Source organism: Canis lupus, chromosome 9 (genome assembly GCF_011100685.1).
Source record: "Canis lupus familiaris isolate Mischka breed German Shepherd chromosome 9, alternate assembly UU_Cfam_GSD_1.0, whole genome shotgun sequence".
Classification (NCBI taxonomy): domain Eukaryota; kingdom Metazoa; phylum Chordata; class Mammalia; order Carnivora; family Canidae; genus Canis; species Canis lupus.
The window spans coordinates 6,852,695-6,859,569 of NC_049230.1; positions in this window are offsets into that span (position 1 = coordinate 6,852,695).

Here is a 6,875-nt window from a genome sequence, read left to right on the forward strand (position 1 = left end):
CACAGCTCTCTTGCCTCATTTGGGATGATGAGGGGGCAGTTTCTTCCTTATTCTTTTATTGAAACATGAAAGATGAGGAAGCACACTCTCTCACCAGAGGGAACTTCACTCTTCATGATTGCTCACCACCAGCCCTCTCTTGACCCAGATCTGTAGCCCATATCTGGGAAGGGGTACACAGATCTCAGTGTTCTTGGCCTACAGACAATAGATAATTGTCTCCATTTATTAATGCCATCTGCTTTCCTGGAGGAGGAAAAGAATCTCAACATGGTGCCAGGGAGACTCAGCCCCCATGTGGGGGTATCCCACAGCCTGCCTGAGAGAACCAAGCAACCACATTTGCAAGACTACACTTGTGAAGGATGCCCTACCAGCACATGTCCTCTCCCTGGGGCCTGCTGCATTCCTCAAGCGGCCTCGGTTCTGGCCTGCGCTGACAGACCCACTACCCTTCCGCCTTGTCCAAGACCAGCCCAGGGTTTCCGGCTGAATTCCGTCTCCACTCCATTCAATATGGTAGAGCCCTAGTACCTCAGAATGGGACATGATTTGGAGATAGGAGTCTTGACAGGAATAATCAAGTTACCATGAGATCATTAGGGTGGGCCTTAATCCAATATGTCTGGTGTCCTTATAAAAAGGGGACATTTAGACACAGGGACACAACATAAAGGAAAGACAGCATGAAGAACCACAGGGAGAAGACGGCAGTCTGCAAGCTGAGGAGAGAGGCCTGAACAGATCCTTCCTGCGGGGACCCTCAAAAGGAGCCAACACTGCCCACACCTTGATTTCGGGCTTCCAGCCTCCAGAACTGAGGCGTCCCATTTCTGTTGTTGAAGCCACTCCGTCCGTGCTGCTTTGTCAGATGGCTCTGGCAAACTAATGCACCAGGCGCCCTGCTCACTGGTCTCCAAGAGGACGGGACCTCCTAATGACTCAGAAACTCCCTTCTTGACTTCCATGTTCATGATCAAGAGAGAAACTCTCAGCTGGCTCAGGCTGCCTCAACCCCCGACACAAATACATTGGCACATGCACACACATGGGGTGGCTTTGTCAGCCAAGAACAGGCCAGGACCTTATCAATACGGTGAAGCAGGTGCAGAATTCACACGGGCTGCTCCTCCCAGACACACCCGGCAGACAGCAGCTGATGTGACACAGGAGGTGGGGTTCACGGATGACAGGGAGGGGGAATTGTGTGCCAGGGTTCAGGGTGGGGACTGATGTTGACAGGGTGGCAGGGAACAGGTTTTAATGAATATTGATGGAGAACTGATGAGCGAATGAATGAAAGGGTCAAACGTCATTCTCATGTCTGTATTCGCTGCCCTGAAGGACACGCCAGGCTTTCTAGTGATGAGCCACCTGCATAAAAACCCTGCAAGCGGTGTTGGCGCTCCTGTGTGTTCCATGGACACAAATCTAACCCAGTCTTCTCAAAATTGCAGTTATTTGGTTAGGTGGAGGTGGAGAGGGGGCGTTGGGGGTCCCACGCACCTACGTGTGGCAAACACACTCTGTCTTCCCAACCCCCCCCCCATCTTTAGCCTCCTCAAAAGTCCGCTCAAGGGGAGAAAGCACTGGAAAAAATCTTGGCTGGGTGAAAGCTGCCTATCTTTCTTGGAGGATGTGCAGAGTGAGAGGTGTGGCCAAGGACTGCTGGGGTCTGGCCTTTGTGAAGGGCAGGTGGTGACAACACCTGTGGATGAATATAGGGTGAGCTCACCTTGGGGTTCCTTTTCTTTTTCCAGATTAATTTTTTTAAATATGTAATAGATTTTCATGGAGAAGGAAAGAGTAAGAGGAAGGAGGGAGAGAGAAAGGAAACAGGAGAAAGTCTTCTTGACCCTCATCTGCGGGACCCCAGTAACCGCCCTCCCCCCAGATTTTAACCTGTTATGGTGTCTTTTGACTCTGTGCAAATACAGGTATATATGAATATCCAAGGGAGGATGACACTGTTAAAAACCTTCTCTTTTTTTATTATTTTTATTTTTATTTTTATTTTAAAACCTTCTCTTTTAAGTATGGGATTGAGTTCTTTTGAAAATTCTACTTTGCCTGTAGGGTGGGGGTGGGGAGGTGGCAGTGGTGCCAAGAGCATCTGCCCTCACCCTCTTTCTGCCCAGCACCTGGCTGTGATGACTACCCCCAAACAGTCCTGGTTAAGGATCAGATGGAATCTTCTCTAGCTGGAACTGAGTCATTTTTTTGTCCGTCTCTCAAACCCTGCTCCCCTACCACCTACCTCGATGCGTATTGCTAGTGTGTGTGTGTGTGTGTATGTGCACGTGCACATGTGTGTACGTGCCTGGTTTTTGCTTCCACTATGGGAAGAGACAACAGAGACCGAGCCCTGCCACATCTGGTCAGCCCCCAGGGGTCCATATCTGAACCCCAGCTGACCAGGATGCTCCCCTAACCCTCCGAGCTGACAGCCCCAGGACTCAGCTGGTGGCCTCAGCCCACTGCACCTGCTGCCCCACCTCGGATCCAGGAACCCCTGAGGCTGCTTGATGGACACATCCTGTCTCTTTCCCATGCCCAACTGTTAACAGGATTTGTGTGCCGTCAGTGCCAGGTACCTGGTCGTGCTTCTTTGAAGAATGAAGAGGTAGACCAGAGGAAGAAGAGAGGAGCAGCAAAGTTTATTGAGTGATAGGATAAAGCTCCCAGAGACGGAGGGGACCCGAGAGGGTTGCTGTTTTGGTGTTCAAAGCTAAAGGGTTTTGTAAGCTCTATGGAGGAACTATCTCGAGCATCCTGAGTGGGACTCCTGTGGACAGGGCCGCTGAGGTGTGCCCATCAGGGCTTTGATCGCGAACCTGTCTACCTACTGGGTTATTGTTCACTGTCGCTGGCCTTTTGGACTGACATCTGGAGACTAACTGCCTCAACTTGTGATAGTGACCCACGGTTTACGGTGAATTGTTTTGTCTTAGGATGTTTTGCAAAGGTCACTCCTGTAGAGGCAGTTAGACAGGATGCTATTGTGGTGCTAAGCTGTAAAACAGGATGCTAGTGCGGTTTTGTCTCAGCTGTCCTGGCTTTTTTGCTTTCTAGCTGGGGACCCTGGGCTGACTACCTAAACGTCCAATCAATCTCTAACACATCTACACTGACTGCTAGTGGCAGAAAAACACCGGAGTTTTCCTGTGCCAGGGCTCCGCTCAACACCCACATCAGGGCAGGAGCCCAAAAGGTGTTTGCACAGTGAGAGGAGCTGGCTGGTCGCATGCTGCCCAAGTGTTCTCAGGCTTAGGGTCACAGTCTCTAGGTGGGCCTTGGGGGGGTCTGTAAACCAGGGTGGAGAAGGGGATCCAGGAATACCTGGATCACAGAGTCCTGGCTGGCAGAAGCTCCCTGTTTCAGACTCAGTGCCCTGCTTACAGCAGGCTTTATGTCCCCTATAATCCCCCAGAGGGGTGTTTACTCCACCCAAGTGACACTGGGCAATGTCCGGGGACACTTTTGGTTGTGTCCAAAACTAGGGGATGGTATTGTTGCTGAGCACCGAGTGGAGGGGAGGGATGCTGTCAGCATCCTACAATGCACAGGACGACACATGGCACAAAGAATGATCCGGGCCCAATGTCAGTGGTTCAAAGCTGAGGAACCCTGTCCTACAGGCAGACTCAGGGCAGCACTGGGGCACCCTGTGCCCCGAGGCCCCAGTGCACCCACCATGCAAAGAGCCCAGCGGGCCTCTCCGAGGGGATTCCTCCTCTTGGGAACCAAGACCTGCAGGCCTGGGCCCCCGCTGGGTGCTGGCCCAGAGACACAGGGATGACCGCTGTAGGTGTCGGCCTGGGTCGGGGGCTCACAGCCTAGGAGGAAACAGGAAAAAGGTCGCAGGCGACGGCAACCCCCCCTGCCCTGACCCGCCCCGCCCCGGACGGGGGGCTGAGCCGGAAGCAGAGGGTCTGGGCCAGGCCCCAGGCCGGCGAGCCCTGCCTCCGCACCAACCCCCAGCCGCCCGCGGAAGCGGAGCCAGCCGGTCGGGGCCGGCTCGCCCGGGCGGCCGGGATCAGGTTGCAGGGATGTCGGGGAGGGGCGCAGGGGGGCGGGGTGCGAGGGCGCAGGGGGCGGGGCGCGAGGGCGCAGGGGCGGGGGCGGGGGCGAGGGCGCAGGGGCGGGGGAGGCGGGGCGGGGCGCGAGGGCGCAGGGGGCGGGGCGCGGGGGGCGGCCTCAGGTAGGCCGGGGGCTGGGGGCGGACCCCCGCAGGAGGGCCGTGGGAGCCCCGAGTCGACCGCACCCCCACGTCCCAGCCCGGCGGGCTGGGTGCAGAGGGGGGCCGGCGGGCTGGGTGCAGAGGCTGCGGAGGGAGCCGGGCACCGCGCGGTGCGCCCCAAGCCCGGGAGGGCAGGGCCGCGGCTGGAGCGCTCGGTTAGGGACCCTATAAAATCTTGGCGGGCGCCGTCGAATGCTGAAGCTGACTTCTTCGTGCCCCCCGGGGGGCGGTGAGCCAGAACGGGACTCCCCGGGGCCCTGGTTTGCAGGGGCCCCCGGTGCCGCTGGGACTCGGCTCCCCGCGGCTGCGCGTCCACCCAGCTCTGGGCCAGCCCTTGAGTCCGGGCCCCGCAGGCGCATCCTCAGCACAGCGTGTGCCTCGAGGTCCCCTTCAACAGCTGGGGGCCCCGATTCCGGGGCTAACGCAGAGCTGGAGGCTCAGGATGCAATTTATATATATATAATATATATATATATTTTAAAGATATTATTTATTTATTCATGAGAGACACAGCAGAGGGAGAAGCAGGCTCCACGCAGGGAGCCCGACGTGGGAATCGATCCCAGGTCTCCAGGATCACGCCCTGGGCTGAAGGCGGCGCTAAACCGCTGAGCCACCCGGGCTGCCCAGGATGCAATTTATGGATGAGGAAAGCGAGTCGGAGGAGCCAGCAAGAACGAGGTCCACGAGGTCCGCTCTGAGGAGCGAGGAAGCGTGGGGGCGGCTGGTGGAGGCGGGATGTCAGACCGTTAGGGATCCAGGAGGGAGCCGGCTCTCCCCGTCCACTCAGCCCTGGCCTGGAGTGAGGCTGCTAGCCCCCAGCGGGCAGGGACCAGGCCGTACTTCTCTCTGTCCCCAGATCAGGAGCTCAATAAGCATTAGCTGTTGCCTGAAGGCGGTTCAGTCGGTGACCCTCTTAAACACCACACCGACCCCTGCCAGTCAGGGTCTGTCCCTCTCCTTAGCATCTCCCTCCAATCCTGGCAACTTGCTATCCCACCCACTCTGGGGACCTCATGCCTGAGGGACAACAGAGAAAAGGGAAAATGGCACCTCTGGAGGCCAGAACACAGTGAAATCTGGCCTTGAAAGCAGCGGGCAGAGCCCTGGACAGCTAGTCCTGGATGCTCTGTCTTGGGGGACTCTCACGGAGTGACCTTGAGGAACTAGAAATGAAATATGAACTCAGGCTGTTAGTACCTCCATTTTACAGACCAGGAAACTGAGCTGCCCAAGGTCACAAAGCTGGGAAGCAAGAGCTGGGATCCAAACCCATAGCTGTCGGGCTCCTAGGTCATGTTCTCTGCAGAACCGCCTCCTGCTCAAAGGGCAGTTGGCTTCTGGTCCTCGCTTCCTTCCCTGGACCATGCAGTCACCCACACCCCACAGAAGGACCCACCACCCCAGCCTTCATCCATCAATATCCCTTCTCCAAGGAGAGGAAGGTCAGAGCCGCGCCCTCAGCCCAAGGATGAGGATGAGGTCAGAGCATTACCCAGCTGGAGCAGATGCTAAATAATTCATGTGGCTGCTGTGAAGCGGGGGCTGCAGCTTCCGGGAGGGCCCAGAAGGCACGCAGCAGACAGGAAACAAAATCTGGTCTCTTGCACCTGAGCCTGATCTCGGCACATCCCCATGGGGCTGGAGAAAGTTTAGTGACAAAGGGTTGGAGGGCATGACCCCGGGCAAGTCATTTCACCAGTTTCTCGCTACTCTTATGTGAGGAGTGAGCAAGTGCCTGGAGCCAGTGTAAACCAGTATAAACCGGAATGCTGGGTGTGGCCCCTGGCAGGTCCTCAGCAGGGGTATTGATCATCACCTGACCCAGCTCTGCCTTCCCACAACCCTAGTATCTCATTCAGTGGTGCCCCTCCAGCATGCCAGGCCAGCAGCAGAACTATGACAGGGGCTGTCCCCCTCTCTTGCCTCATCCCTATTTGCCCAGACTTTGTGGGGGCAGGGATGGGGATTGGCATACATCTTGGCTGTTTCCGGAGGCCCGGTTTCCTCCCTTAGAATAAATCTCCAACCCAGAAAAAAGTTAATTGGAATCAAACAGGCTTTGTTGGTCGAGAAGGGAAAGACTGGGTTAAAAATACGTGTTAGGGGGCAGCCCGGGTGGCTCAGCGGTCTAGCGCCGCCTTCAGCCCAGGGTGTGATCCTGGAGACCCGGGATCGAGTCCCACGTTGGGCTCCCTGCATGGAGCCTGCTTCTCCCTCTGCTGTGTCTCTGCCTCTGTCTCTCATGAATAAATAAATAAAATCTCAAAATATGTGTGTGTGTGTGTGTGTGTGTGTGTGTGTGTGTGTGTTAGGGACACCTAGGTGGCTCAGCGGTTGAACGCATCTGCCTTGGCTCAGGGCGTGATCCTGGGGTTCTGGGATGGAGTCCCACGTTGGGATCCCTGCAGGGGGTCTGCTTCTCCCTCTGCCTATGTCTCTGGCTCTCTCCCTCTCTTTCTCTCATGAATAAATAAATAAAAATCTTTTAAAAATATATGTATTAAATCCTAGAAAAATTCTCAGTGAACACATGGGGATTCTGTGATAGTCATTCCTCTGAAACAGGCTAAGGCCCTTTAATTCTGAGCAGTTAGGGTCCAAACCACCCTGCTTGGAGCTGAGTGGCTTGACA